Here is a 15,249-nt window from a genome sequence, read left to right on the forward strand (position 1 = left end):
CCTTAAATCAGTTTCCCCTGTTCCCAGACCATCAGAAATAAAATTGAATTGAGGATATTCAGAAGGACATATCTGAATGCCAAATACTTTCTCTATCAGATGGATCATTCTTTTTTTTTAACTCCTCAGAAACATTGGCAACTCTTTTGGGAACATTGTTGTGGGATTGTTGTTATTTAGTGGTTAAGTCATGTCTGACACTTTGTGACCCCATGGACCAGCGCGCACCAGGGCCTCCTGTTTTCCACTGCCTCCCGGAGTTGGGTCAAGTTCATGTTGCTAGCTTCAATGACCCTGTCCAACCATCCCGTCCTCTGTCATCCCCTTCTCTTGCCTTCACACTTTCCCAACATCAAGGTCTTTTCCAGGGAGTCTTCTCTTCTCATCAGATGGCCAAAGTATTGGTGTGGGATAGACAAGCAGCAGGATCGGTCAAGTTGAGCCACAATTCTTGATTCCCCTGAGGAATCCAGCCAGTTCTTGACCACTGAAGCACTGAATCAAACAAAAGGTGTTTTGGTGGGATGCTGGAGAGCTGATATCTAAAGTTCTTCCAGACTCCACCAACGTGGAAGGAAAGCCAACGTAAACCAAAGATGGGAAAATTTCCTATTTGGAGACTAGCTCCCCAGAAGCCCACCATTGAAAGAGTCAACATTCAAACTCCTGCTATGAACTTTTAAACTCTGCTATTGACATATTGCATATCTGGAAATGGCAGGACTCTGAAAAAGAGAGCCTGTGTAGAGAAGTCACATTTCGAGTCACTTCCCTGTGGATCCATTTTGACTAAGACACTGGTACACTTTTTCACCGGCGCTCATTCCTACTGCACGATACATTGAGATCTCTCCTTGGCAGCCCTTCTGTGCAGGGCTGTGCCTCTCCTGGACTCCTCAATCTTATTCATCATCTTCATCATCCATCTTATTCATCATATCGAGGAAGGGTCAGAGTCACTATGTTAACAACAGACAATCTTTATGACAAGCGGCTTCTTCACCATCGAGTCCTCACCGGATGATCCCGAGCAGAATTAGCCTTAATCCAAAGAGTTCTTTTTTTGGGATGGAGAAGGGCAACCATCCTCACAACTCTCACCCCTGCAGACTTTCAGCCTTCCTTGTCTAATGTCTCTTTGCCATGTGATGTAAATGTTTGAACTGCATGTTGGTAGCACAAATGGCACTGTGAGGTCAGGGTCAGGTCCTTCCACTCAGCTTGGTCTCTTGGGACAACTCTCTGCCTGGTCCATTCTTTGGTTGACTCCTCAGGATTTTCTACAGTGAGCCCTAGTGGTCAGAACCTAAGGGAGGTGTATCTTTAGAATCCTCCTTTAGAATCCTCTGTCTCCTTCTGCCAATAGGTCACGAACCACCTATTTCTCCTTCCACTTCCCTTGTGTAACCAATGTTATAAAAGTCCTAGTCTTCCTGTCCATGGCACGATTGTTCCTGCCTACACTTGGAGGCATGACCTCCGTCACGCTTTTTATCTAGCTAAATAAAACAGCAACCGTTTGAACTCTCTCTCGAGTCAAGATTTAGTGGCAATTCATTTTGACTTGGAAAGTATAGGGGCTAGCCTGGACTCAAAACTAGAGATGGGCATGAACCAGTTTGTCCTGGTTTGCCACTCACCAGACCCAGCATGCTAGCTGCCTGCACCTCCTCAACTGATCTTCCACTCCTTGGCAGCAGCTCAAGCTTCTCTGGCCCCACCCACTTGGCTGATCTGCCACTCAGACCAAAGGGCGGGGCAGAGACGTCTGGGCTCTTGCTCCTGACTGGGAGATTAGCTGAGCAGGTGGGAAAAGCAAGCAGGCTGAGGTTAACGAGTGGCTGAATCAATTGAGGAGGTGGGGAGGGGACCAGCAGCACTTTACAAATTGGGATGAACTAGGACAAATTGTTTCGTGCCCATTTCTAGCACAAACGCATGCTGGCACTATCTCCCAATATTATTTTTTAATATGGAAAAACAGTTGTGGGAGGCTGCTATTAAGAGAGTAGGGGTTAGAAGGGAGATGCTACTTAATCCTTTTCTTATCCCATCCAAAGCATTCCCAAGCTGCTATTTTCCAGGTGGGGAAACTGGTATAGATATTGTGCTTATTATTTCCTCTGGATGAGAAGCAGAAGAGAAACTGATGAGCACCTTTTTCTTCTTGGTCATTCCTTCACTTTAGATCAGAGCCTCCCCAGCTGATTTTCATTCTTGTACACATGTCTACCCTCCACCCACCTAGGCACCGCTTTCTGACAGACAGACGGATGGACGGACAGCCAACCAACCAACCAACCAACCAACCAACCAACCAACCAACCAACCAACCAACCAACCAACCAACCAACCAACCAACCAACCAACCAACAAACCAACAAACAAACAAACAAACAAACAAACAAACAAACATTCTACTGCTTTCAGCAGGACCACAAAAGGAAACCTTCTTTCAGCAGACTGTGTAAACTAAACTAAAAATATTGTCAATGCAGAGGGAAATCGCGACCTTGATCGGAGATGTATTTGCCTGTCCTGAAGCTTGGATGTATCTCCTTTGCTGCAGTGCTGGATTAATCCAGGTTGGGTATGATGCTTTCTGCTCACTGGCATCTTTTCTATTAATTTCACTATCACCATCGTCTCCTGGCTATGCTTTGCATGAGATTGTGATGCTGCTTTATAATAACCATTGAATCAAAGGATTGTGAGGGTCAAGATAGCAGCCTCATCTTCCTGCAAAAGCATGCAGGCATTCACATTCCAGACCGGTGTGCTGTGGGAGAGATATCCTTCATAGCATATTTTTCTTCCTTAGTAGAATGAACTCCTTTCTGTTGCTTTATAGCAGCAGGGACCTCACAGGTGTTTCTGAGTGACTATGTCTCCCCATCTCCCGGTCACCCCTTGGGGAAAATAACTCAGCCTTGTTGTCAGCAGTAAACGCAAGACCAAACGCTCCCTGTATAAAAGGCATGGGAGGGAGGAAACTGGGGCTGAAAGAGAGAATAGGAGCTGTGATTGATGGGCTGTTTGTTAGGCTTCTTGTCTTCATTTGCCTCACTGAGGCAGGCAAGCTGTATGAACATCCCGTTGAAAAGAGAGGAAGAACAATGTAGTCTTTATCAAGGTGGAAATGGAAGAGTGAGGCCCACAAATGACCCAGGTGGATAGGAGGTTTAAAATTCACCAAAGAAAATTGGTTCCTCATGCAACGAGTGACATTAGGACTGAGCACAGGTCCTTCGATTTGATTCAAATGGCATTGCTGTGTGTTGGTACGTATCCTGATCTCTGGTGATCTGAGTCCCATGGGTATCCAGTGTAGCATAGTGCAGTGATTCTCAGTGGGGGACATATTGGCCCCCTGGGGGCCCTGGCACATTTGAAGGGGCCACAGAATAGAAACAAGTATCCACACACCACCTTATAAGGTTTGTTCTGCAACTTTCACAATCCTGATTTGGCCCATCTGCTGTGGGCTAAACTGCAGAAGCCTGTGCTGCAGGATCAGGACCAGCAGTTGTAAGACTGAATCCACGCAACGGAATGAGCTCCCATCGCTTTGTCCCAGTTCCTCGCCAACCTAGCAGTTCGAAAGCATGTAAATGCAAGTAGATAAATAGGTACTATCTTGGTGAGAAGGTAAAACGGTGTTCCCTAGTCACGCTGGCCACGTGACAACAGAAAACGGTCTTCGGACAGGCACTGGCTCTATGGCTTGAAAAGCGGGATGAGCTCCGCCCCTAAAGTTGGACACGACTGGACTGAAAATGTCAAGGGGAACCTTTACCTTCACCTTTACTCTTTCATTTTAGGTTTATGACTGTGGCCAACAAAAGGCTGAGGATGATTGGCATAACGGATAATGACAGACTAGGGCTCAGGAGATCTGTGTCCAAATCCTTGCTCAACCTTGGAAACTCACGGGGTGATGGCAAAAATGTTGAAATCATTCTGATCCGTGCCACAAATTGAATTTGATGGGGCACAACTTGGTCAGGATTTAACCAGGATGCAGCCCAAAGTTCTAAATTAGCCTCCTAACCAAGTCAAGGCAAGGCACTCGATGTTCTAGTAGGCATCCTTCAGTCTCGAAAGACTATGGTAACGTGCTCTGTATGGAGGACTTGGAACAGTGTCTAGTGTGGCTGAGAAGGCCAATCGAAGAGTGACAATCCCTTCCTCACTGAAGACAAATACAATCTGTCCCCTGTCCAGCTCCCTGTTTTTGCTGGTTTCATGACTCCCTCTTGGCCTCGGCCTGCTGGAGAAGGGTCTCTTCAAATTGGGAGAGGCCATGCTGCATTGCCTGCCTCCAGGCTGAACGCTCAGAGGTCAAGGTTTCCCATCTGCTGAGGTCCATTCCTAAGGCCTTCAGATCCCACTTACTGATCTCCTTGTATCGCAGTTGTGGTCTCCCTCTGGGGTGATTTCCCTGCACTCATTCTCCATACAGGAGAACTTTCGCAATCCGACCATCAGCCATTCTCACAACATGCCTGAGCCAATGTAGAAGATTAGCGTACATTTTTGCAAAACTCCTTGTATCGCAGTTGCGGTCTCCCTCTGGGGTGATTTCCCTGCACTCATTCTCCATACAGGAGATCTTTTGGAATCCGACCATCAGCCATTCTCACGAGATGCTCAAGCCAATGTAGTTGGCGCTGTTTCTAGTGAGCTGCTAACAATTCCAGCTCATTCTAGGACTACTCCACTTGAAACTTTGTCCTGCCAGGTGATACCAAAAATGCATTGGAGACAACGGATATGGAACATGTTCAGTCCAGGACTCACTGCAGTACAGGAGTTTACTCAGGACACAGGCTCTATAGACCAGGATCTTGGTATATGCTGTCAGTTTCTAATTAAGCCATACTCTCCTTGTGAGTCTAGAGAACATGTTAGCTGCTTTGTCAATGCGTTTATCCAGCTTGACATCTAGAGAGAGAGTGTCAGAGATTGTTGAGCCAAGGTACACAAAATCATGAACAACCTCCAATTCTTGTTTGGAGATGGTAATACAGGAAGATGAGTCCATGCCCTGGCCCATAACTTGTGTTTTCTTCAGGCTGATTGTTAATCCAATATTGGCAAGCCTTGCTAAAACGATTCATAAGTTGTTGGAGTTCTTCGACAGAATGGGCAACAACAGCTGCATCATTGGAAAAGAGGAAGTCCCACGTGCATTTCAGCTGGACTTTGGTCTTTGCTCCCAATCTAGAGAGAATAAAGAGCTTTCCATCTGATCTAGTCCAGAGACAGACACGTTCTATTGCCGTTCCAAAGGTGTGCTTCAGCATGACAGCAAAAAAGATCTCAAACAGTCAGCGCGAGGACACAGCCCTGTTTCACTCCACTTTGAATGTCAAAGGGATCTGATGTTGAGCCATCCAAAACTACAGTGCCCTTCATTTCCTCAATAAAGGACCTGATGATGCTAAGGAGTCGAGGTGGACATCCAATCTTGGGAAGAATTTTAAAAAGGCCGTCCCTGATAACCCAATCAAAGCCCTTTGTAAGATCTATGAAGGCCACAAAGAGTGGCTCTCGTTGTTCACTACATTTCTCCTGCAACTGTCTGATGGAAAATGCCATGTCAATAGTGGATCTATTAGCTCAAAATCCACACTGTGATTCTGGATAGACTCTGTCTGCAAGCACCTGGAGCCTCTTCAGTACAACTTGGGCAAACAGCTTCCCTACAAAGCTGAGAAGAGAGATGCTACGGTAGTTATTGCAGTCGCCCCTGTCTCCTTTGTTCTTATACAATGTGATGATGTTTGCATCCTTCATGTCCTGTGGTACTCCACCTTCCCTCCAGCAAAGACAAAAGACTTCATACAGTTTGGTGGTGGTGATCTCTTTACAGCACTTCAACACTTCAACAGGGATTTTATCCTTCTCAGGTGCCTTGCCAGAGGCAAGGGAATCAAAGGCCGCTTTTATTTATGCTAAAGTTGGTTCACTGTCCAGCTCTTCCAAGACAGGCAAGCACTCCATGTTATTTAATGCCTCTTTGGTTACTACATTCTCTCTAGAATATAGCTCAGAGTAGTGCTGCACCTAGCGTTCCATCTGCTGTGCTGGGTCCTAGATGATCATGCCTGTAGCAAACTTCAAGGGAGCAGATTTCTTCTGTATTGGACCTAAAGCCTGCTTGATATTGTCATACATTCACTTGATGTTACCTGTGTCCACTGCTATCTGTATCTGAGAGCAGAGCTGAAGCCAATAATCGTTGGAGCATCTCCTGGCAGCCTGTTGGACTTTGCTACGAGCCATTCGAAGAGCTTGCAAGTTGTACTCACCAGGACAGGCTTTGTATGCTGCTAGAGCTCTCCTCTTATCCTTGATGGCTGGCATCAACTCCTCCGAATGGGCTTCGAACAAGTCTGCCATCTTTTTGGTCTTCTTGCCATGACTTCTAGTGACAGTATACTGCCAGGGATGGCATAGTCCAGGACAAAATGGAACCAGTTCCCAACTAATTGGAAATGTGAGTGAAATCTCACTACTTCTCATTAGCCCAATTCCCAGATGAGGGACATGGGTTCTCTACATCGCCCCTGCTTCTCTGGCTTGTGGCGATCGTCCACGTCACTCATGTCACTCATATTCATACGCTAATTTGCATGAACCTATGAGAGGGCTGGAGAAGAGGAGTCAGCAGCTACATGAGGCTTGGCTGGAGAAGGAGGAGTCAGATAGGGAGCAGATAGAGAGAGAGAGTCAGAGATGAGAGTCTGAAGTAGAAGTTAAAGAGGGTAGCAGAGTTAGAAGTTAAGAGTGTAGAACTTATAGAGAGCTAAAAGAGTTAAGAGTGAAAGAAGTTATTAATAATCAACTGAATACATTAAAGTGTGAGAAGAACCTGTTTAAGCGAACTCTAATCAAGAAACCTGTGTTGTTCAACTTTATACTCAGCTTGGACCTCAATCTTTCTAATTAAAGGGTGTTGACAGAGGTCAACTGGAGTCAGTGAGGTAAAGGACGTGTTGGGATATGCCCGTGAGCTCTGTGTTTGCTGAAACAAGCAAGGGCCATGTGGGTAAACGTCACACCAAGTAATTGGAACTGTGAGTGAAATCTCATTACTTCTCATTAGCCCAATTGCCAGATGGGGGGATATGGGTTGTCTACATCGCCCCTGCTTCCCTGGCTGAACAGAAACATGTGTGTTTCAAAAAAAGAGAGCCAAGTGTATATTCACAGCAGCTAGGTTACTCTGGGCCCAAAAATGGAAGAATGTAGAGACACTAACGATGGATGAGTTATTAAGAAGCTATTGGACATGGCAGAACTCGATATGCATTCAGAGGCGCTACAGGATCAACCAAGACACTTTGTGAAGCAAAGCTGGAAGCTGATATATAACTGGGCCCAGGAAAAGACAGGAACTTAAGGGGAAAAATTAGTTTATAGTGAACCAGTGATCACCGGAATTTCCTTGAAGGTATTTTGATGACCAGATGATGGTGAAATCTCTGATCCATAGGGGAAGGAAGGAGGTTTAGCTGTTTTTTTTTCCGGGGGGGGGGTGTTGTCTATTTTGTTTTGATAATTATCTGTTAGATTGTTAATGTTTTTAAGTTTGTATGTTTAGATATAATAATTTTTTTTTTAAAAAAAGAACCAAATGGAGAGGAGGTGTGTGTGTGCGCCCCTTCGTTTGGGGAACTGGGGTGTGAAATCCAACACACAGTTGCCTCAGCAGTAACTTTAAAATAACTTCTTGCCTCATCTAAGACAGAGGTGCTTGGCAAAATTCATTTTGTGAAGAACTTGACATCTAAGAATAATCTCCTGGCAAATCCCATCTTGCCACAAATCTCCGGACTTTTAGTACCTCCTTTGAAGAAGGATGTGGTGGAGCTGTGGGCTAAACCGCAGAAGCCTGTGCTGCAGGGTCAGAAGACCAAGCAGTTGTAAGATCGAATCCACGCAACGGAGTGAGCTCCCGTCGCTTGTCCCACCTCCCGCCAACCTAGCAGTTTGAAAGCATGCAAATGCAAGTAGATAAATAGGGACCACTTCGGTGGGAAGGTAACAGCGTTCCATGTCTAAGTCGCACTGGCCATGTGACCACGGAAGATTGTCTTCGGACAAACGCTGCCTCTATGGCTTGGAAACGGGGATGAGCACCGCCCCCTAGAGTTGAACACAACTGGACAAAAATTGTCAAGGGGAACCTTTACCTTTACCTTTGAAGACGTGGGATTTACCCACAAAAGCCTGCATATTGTATGATTTTTTTAATTAGTGACCTGTTCTTGCATTTGTATTTTGTAATGGCCATAAGGCTCTCCCCTTTTATTCTAAAACCACATTGTCTCTGCCATATATTACTGAGCCTTCATCCCAATATGTGGTCTACTAATGAGCCTGTGAAGCTGGAAGAAGCATTTTGGTCTAGCCTCAATAAAGTACTTGTTTAAACACTTGCATAAGCTCCTCCTCCTAATTATTTTTCTCTCCTTCCCTCCACACGCCTAGCACCCACCATTTCCTTTGGACCAAATTATGAACTTAAATTGCATGATTGGGGTAGCTGGGGATGTGAAAAACCTTTGAGTTGGTTGAGTTTCTCTGAACCCCATCAGCCTCTTCTTTTAGCTCTTCTTTCAGATTGGGTTGTAAGACTTTGTACTTCTCCCACACACTGTAAAATCTGTGCATGTTTTTTATGTTCTTTTCCCTAATGAGTGCATTCATCTGTGCATCTTAAATCTTAGGACTGCAGAGGTGGCAGGAATGCGATGGATCATTGAGTCCAGCCCTTGTCAGAGAGGTACAGATGGGGAATCGAACCCCCAGCCTCTGGCTTCACAGCCACTGGCGTTTACATACTTAATTCATGCAGATTTCTCCTATCTGCTAAAGCATGTTGGTGCATTTCCCCCAATTACGAGCATTTCATTCATTCACATTTTAAAATATATAAAATGTTTTATTCAAAATATGCATTTTTTACTTCTCAGAAATGTCCTGTAATCCTCACATTCCAACCAATTCTTTCTTACAAGTCTCCACCTTTCTTATCAAAATGGCTCTTGGAAGGTGCAGAAGTGATTCCTTCGTTGAAACGGTCAAACCCAAGTAAATCTTGTCAAACCCAAGTAAATCAGAGGTGTAGGATTATCCATTACTGTTTTCTAGGAAGTTTACTGAATATTTTTGAGGACAAAATCAAAAGACAGGCTAAAATTTAAATCAGCGTAATTTGAGAAATTGATTTCCACAATGGACAAATCAAACTATTTCCGACTTTTTTCACTGTTACTTTTTTCACCTATATCTTCATTCTGCTCTTCTCTTTTTTGGCCCAAATCCTGTTGCTTAGCATTGTAAGCCACACTAAAGTAGACCCATTGGATCAATGGATATTTGGTGAGTCAACTCCTCGTAGAATCATAAAGTTGGAAGGGGCCTATGAGGCCATGGAGTCCAGCCTCCTGTTCAAGGCAGGAACACAAATCAAAGGATATCTTCTAGATGACTGTCTAAATTTCTCTTGAATGCCTCCAGTGTCAGAATACTCAACATCGCCTCTTGAGGTAATTGGTTCCATTGTTGTACTGCTCTAACGGTTAAGAATATTTTTCTTTTGTTGTTGTTGTCTAGTCATTAAGTCGTATGCGACTCTTCGTGACCCCTTGGACCAGAGCACGCCAGGCCCTCCTCTCTTCCACTGCCTCCCGGAGTTGGGTCAAAGTCATGCTGGTTGCTTCGATGACACTGTCCAACCATCTCGTCCTCTGTCATCCCCTTCTCCTCTTGCCTTCACACTTTCATAACATCAGGGCCTTTTCCAGGGAGTCTTCTCTTCTCATGAGATGGCCAAAGTATTGGAGTCTCAGCTTTAGGATCTGTCCTTCCAGTGAGCACTCAGGGTTGATTTCCTTCAGAATGGATAGGTTTATTCTCTTTGCAGTCCAGGGGACTCTCAAGAGTCTCCTCCAGCACCACAATTCAAAAGCATCAATTCTTCGGCGGTCAGCCTTTATCTTTTCTAGCACCTTGTTCATTAGCAATTTACTGCTGCAGCTTATGTAATTTCACTCATGTACTTATAAATGTAGAGTCGATGGGTTAGAACTTTAATAAATAAATAAATACATAAATCAAATTCTTGGCCCGTATTATTTTAACATGTTTTTGGACACCTAGTCTACATAACTGAAGATTTCGAAAGTGTGACCTTTCAGATGGTCTTATTTTTTTAAAAAATTATACTAATAGGAGTTCTGGAATGAAAGAGAAGTATCAACAAATAGTAGAGATGATACTTGTTACCCCTAGTGTTAAGACTAAGTTGAGGTTAGGTAATGCACCTCATGCTATGGATAGTCATGCCTTTATAGGCCACTTCCAATTCAACAACCCAATGGCTTTATAGGCCCCTTCCGACTAAATAATTTGATGGCCTCTTCCAACTTGTTTATTCCTTGAATAACAGTCTGTTTTCTCCCATTTAATGAGGTAGACTAGTACTTTAAATGATTCTCATTATATGCTCTAATAATGTTTCAGTCCCTCTCCCCACATCCACCAACTGGTACTTGAGAACCCAGCTATCGGTTCAGAAAAGAGAAACAGAGCAATCTCAACAAAGAAGATTTAATAAGGAAAGCATGATAACAACATTGCAGAGTTTTCATGACACTTCATATACATTAGCCCAAATCATGTTGCTTAGTGTAGTAAATTGCACTAAAGTAGGTCTATTGAAAGGGACATGGTGGCACTGCAGGTTAAACCGCAGAAGCCTCTGTGCTGCAAGGTCAGAAAACAGCCGTCGTAAGATCGAATCCATGCAATGGAGTGAGCCCCTGTCGCTTGTCCCAGCTCTTGCCAACCTAGCCGTTCGAAAGCATGTAAAATGCGAGTATATAAATAGGTGCCACCTTGGTGGGAAGGTAAAGGCATTCTGTGTCTAGTCGCAAGGGCCATGTGACCACGGAACATTGTCTTCGGACAAAAAGCTGGCTTGGAAACAGGGATGAGCACTGCACCCTAGAGTCGGACACGACTGGACTAAATGTCAAGGAGAACCTTTACCTTTATCTTTTAGGTCTATTGAATCAATGGGGATTTAGTGAATCAGCTGCTGTATAAATTTCATTGATTCAAATGGGCCTATTCAAACTATGGTTAAAGTACAGTGGTGCCTCACAAGACAGGCACTCCGTTTAACGACGAATCTGCATTATGACAAGGTTTTTGCAATTGCAAAAGCGATCACAAAATGACGTTTGGAATGGGGGAATTTCGTTGAGCAATTATCGATTCCCTGTTTCGGGAACCGATTTTCGCTTCCCGACGATCAAAACAGCTGATCGTCGGGTTTTCAAAATGGCCGCCGGGTGCTCAAAATGGTTCCCTGCTGTGTTTAGGGGCCATTTTTTGCTGCACAGGCACCCGAAAATGGCCGCCCCATGGAGGATCTTCGCTGGACGGTGAGTTCTTAGCCGATTGGAACGCATTAACCAGGTTTTAATTCGTTTCAATGGCTTTTTTATTTTTGCTTTACGATGTTTTCATTCTGCAGTGATTTTGCTGGAATGAATTAACGTCGTAATGCGAGGCACCACTGTAAGTCATAGTTAGAGGAGGCCCATTTGAATCAATGGAATTTCTGGAGGAGCTGACTCACTAAATCTCCCTTAATTCAATGGGCCTACTGGAGTGAAATTCGCTACTTTAAGCAACAGGATTTGTGCTGTTGTATCCTTAACACCACCAGCAACATACCTTGTTTTGGCCTGCCTACTGAATACATGGCATAAGCAAGGAGCTCGAGACTGAAGCCTAAGCAAAAAGTGGGTGGTGTAATGATCGAGGTGTTGAACGAGCACTCAAGAAGAGACTCAGGTCCAAATCCTCACCCACCATGAGATTCACTTGACTAGGTTCTCCTGGATGAGTCACCCTCTCTCACCCTTGCTCACCTCACAGGACTGTTGTGAAAAGAAAGTGGGGAGGAGAATAGCTAACTCATTAGAGGGAAAGAGGGATATAAATGAAATGAATGAATCAAAAGCTGGGACTTCCTTGGAAACCATGAGACGAGGAAGTGTATCGGCTTAAGATTTCAGTCCCATGAGGGTGATACTCTCACCATCTCTAGCAGGTCATCTGCTCTGTCTTCGGGTGTCAGGACATGGCATCCCTTATGATGGAGCTGGATGGAGACAAAGGCAGGGAAAAGGAACGGCTCTGTGGCAAGAGAGAGGAGAAGGACCTAGAGCAGGATGGTGGTACGGGTGGAGCAGGAAAGGTATAGGTTAGAGGAGGTGGGGAAAAGGCAGATGGGGAGATGTGGAAGGAGCTGCTGCCTCTGTCCTTTGCCAAGGGAAAGGTGAGGCCAAGCATCCTACGGGATCACAGAATCATAGAAGCGTCGTAGGGTTGGGACGGACTTTGGAGGTCTTCTAGTCCAACCTGCTACCCAAGGCAGGATAACTCATATCATCCCAGCTCCATGGACTGGAGAATGGGTGAGCTTGGTGAAAGGCCATGGATGCAGGGGAATTGAACTCGTCTTCATTCCTATGGAAGGTCACTGCTGATGATCTCAAAGACTGGATGAGACTCCTCCTCCAGGACCTACTGCCATTCAGCATCGATACTGGAGGTGCTGTAGCCAGAGGCCGTGCCACACGCTGATTGCCGAAGCACTGGAACAAGCCTCCCACTCCCAATGCCATCCTCCGTCAAGGACTACTGGTCCTCATTGAAAGGCGTCACTGGACTGGGGCTAGTGAAGGCAACAGAGTCCTAGAGAAAGATGGGTAGAACAATCTTCTGAAGACCATATTCCCCCGCATTGTGCCTTCCTCAATCCTGGCAACACCCACTTGAACAGAAGGAGACTTTGAGATTACAGAAGAAGAAGTGACATGGGATGGCTCTCTATGAGTCCCAGTATCAGAAGGCTTCTGGGTAATGGTGTCTACTGATCTTTCCTTTGAGTGGCAACAGTGTGTTTCTGGGATAGGGAAGGAACCCGAGTCCTGATCTGCAGAGACTTCCGAAACACAGAATTCTCTTTTCCCAGGGCTGGAGATGGTGTTTGCCGATTATCCGCAGGCGTATTATTCATTCAACCAGGCAACTTGCATTTATCACCCGAAAAACCTTGGGCTGTCACCAGAAAAAGACAGAACTGTGTGCCGCCAAGCTTTGTCTCCTAGAAACAGCTGAGAAGGGTCCACATCTTCATCATCATAAGGGCTGATACGATCAGGGTGACGGATAAATATATCTCTCAGCCGAAGGCCTTGCTTGTTTGTTTTGCTTCCATAATGAAACCTGGCAGTGAGGCCTCTTAACAGATCTATAGAACCTGTTCTTTCCGGCAAAAGTGTAGGAAGATGATTGGATCTGATAAAACTCATTCTATTCTTACCGGGTCGCACACTGTTCCAAATTACAGCGTTGCAGCACGGCAGCTTGGCAGCTTACACAAAAAGGAGGGCTCGCCCGCTGAAGGTTGCTAAACAGTTTGCCTATTAGAAATTAATGTTTACACTCCGCAAGTAATTGGCAGGCTGACAGCTTGCAATTTGTAATCCTCCTTGTTAATTGGGAAAGCAGAAAGAGAAAGAAATGAGAGAGAAGAGTTATTTTGCAACGGATAGGAGGGAGACTGTTTGGTTCCCCAGATGTTTTGAAGAACCCTATCCACCAGCCTCATCCGGGATGAGGAATATCAACACCAAGGTATCTGGGTAGCTGTTGCACAAGATATCTAAAAAGTGAAAGGTTCTTATGCTCAGGATAAGGAAGATAAAAAGAGCATGCAATCTACAGATGCCCTTCTGGACAAGAATCAATGAACACCAACCTAGTATTTCCATAATATTTCCCGACTTTTTGCATGCTCAGCAGCATCCCATTAGTGCATAGATTCTTTTTCAATGATGTCTGAATCAGAGCTGTCCATGGAATTAATTCCCATTTCTCAACTAGAAACTATGGGGCACTGGTGATCTTCATGTGGCGTCAACAGGTCAGGTTTTGTTCTGGAATGGCCAGCATGAGACGTGGTCCTCACCTCTACACCCAAGGAACTATAGCTCGGTTCTGACATTCTGTGTATGCTCCACGTGTCATGGCAGGAGCAGATTTAGGTTCTCTGCTTTCCACTTTACTTCCAACATACGAAAACAACAGTGTGAAGAGGGTTGGATGGATGTATCTGCTTGTGTAGGGCCTGCAGATGACCCATAATCCTGATTCATTCTCCTTCTCTCTCTGATAGAAAGACAGAATGGACAGCTTCTTCAAAATGCACTCTCAACATTTGCTCACCCTGAGAGAAGAACTGTTCCCTTGCAGGTGCCTTAGTTGAATCTAAGACTTCACAGAAGCCTTATCAAGACTTATGACAATGCCTTGCCTGTTGAGGTCTCCATGAGATGCCCAACCAGGAATGACAGACAACATGGTGTATTGAAATGCTGCAATAGCTGCTGTAGTGGAAATTTCCTCCAAATGTTCCCCCCACCTTTTTTTTTTGTAATTACTGCTGTACAATAAATACAGATGCATGCAGAATAAACTACACGTTGTTTGTGAATAAATCAGAAGACAGACGAAGGCATCTTATTTGGCCAAACAGAGAAAGACAGTTAAGGCTGGCTGAGTCATGTCTAATGATGCCGTAACCAACTGTGCTACAATCACCCAGAATTGTACTGCCTGCAGTTGCTTCCTTTTTAAATGCATCATTATCAAACATCATCTTCTCCTTGGCTACGTTAGCAGGTGGTGTGCTCAGATTTGGCAACTAGCCTGCAAAGAACACGTGCCAAAGAAGAGAGAGAAGAAAAGGAAAGAAGCACACAGGGAAAAGTCATCTGTGGCAATGTTACAATGCATGGGTTGTTGGTGTGGAATGTGTCGTAAACCAGAACAAATGAGGATGAGGACTCATTTTTTGTTGTTGTTGTTTAGTTGTTGTGTCTGACTCTTTGTGACCCCATGGACCAGAGCACGGCAGGTCTACCTGTCTTCCACTGCCTCCCAGAGTTGGGTCAACGTCATGTTGTAGCTTCAGTGGCACTGTCCAACCATCTCATCCTCTGTCACCCCCTTCTCGTCTTCGCTTCACACTTTCCCAACATCAGGGTCTTTTCCAGGGAGTCTTCTCTTCTCATGAGATGGCCAAAGTTTTGGAGCCTCAGCTTAAGGATCTGTCCTTCCAGTGAGCACTCAGGGTTGATTTCCTTCATAGGATAG

The sequence above is a fragment of the Pogona vitticeps genome, chromosome 4 (genome assembly GCF_051106095.1).
Source record: "Pogona vitticeps strain Pit_001003342236 chromosome 4, PviZW2.1, whole genome shotgun sequence".
In the NCBI taxonomy this organism is placed as follows: domain Eukaryota; kingdom Metazoa; phylum Chordata; class Lepidosauria; order Squamata; family Agamidae; genus Pogona; species Pogona vitticeps.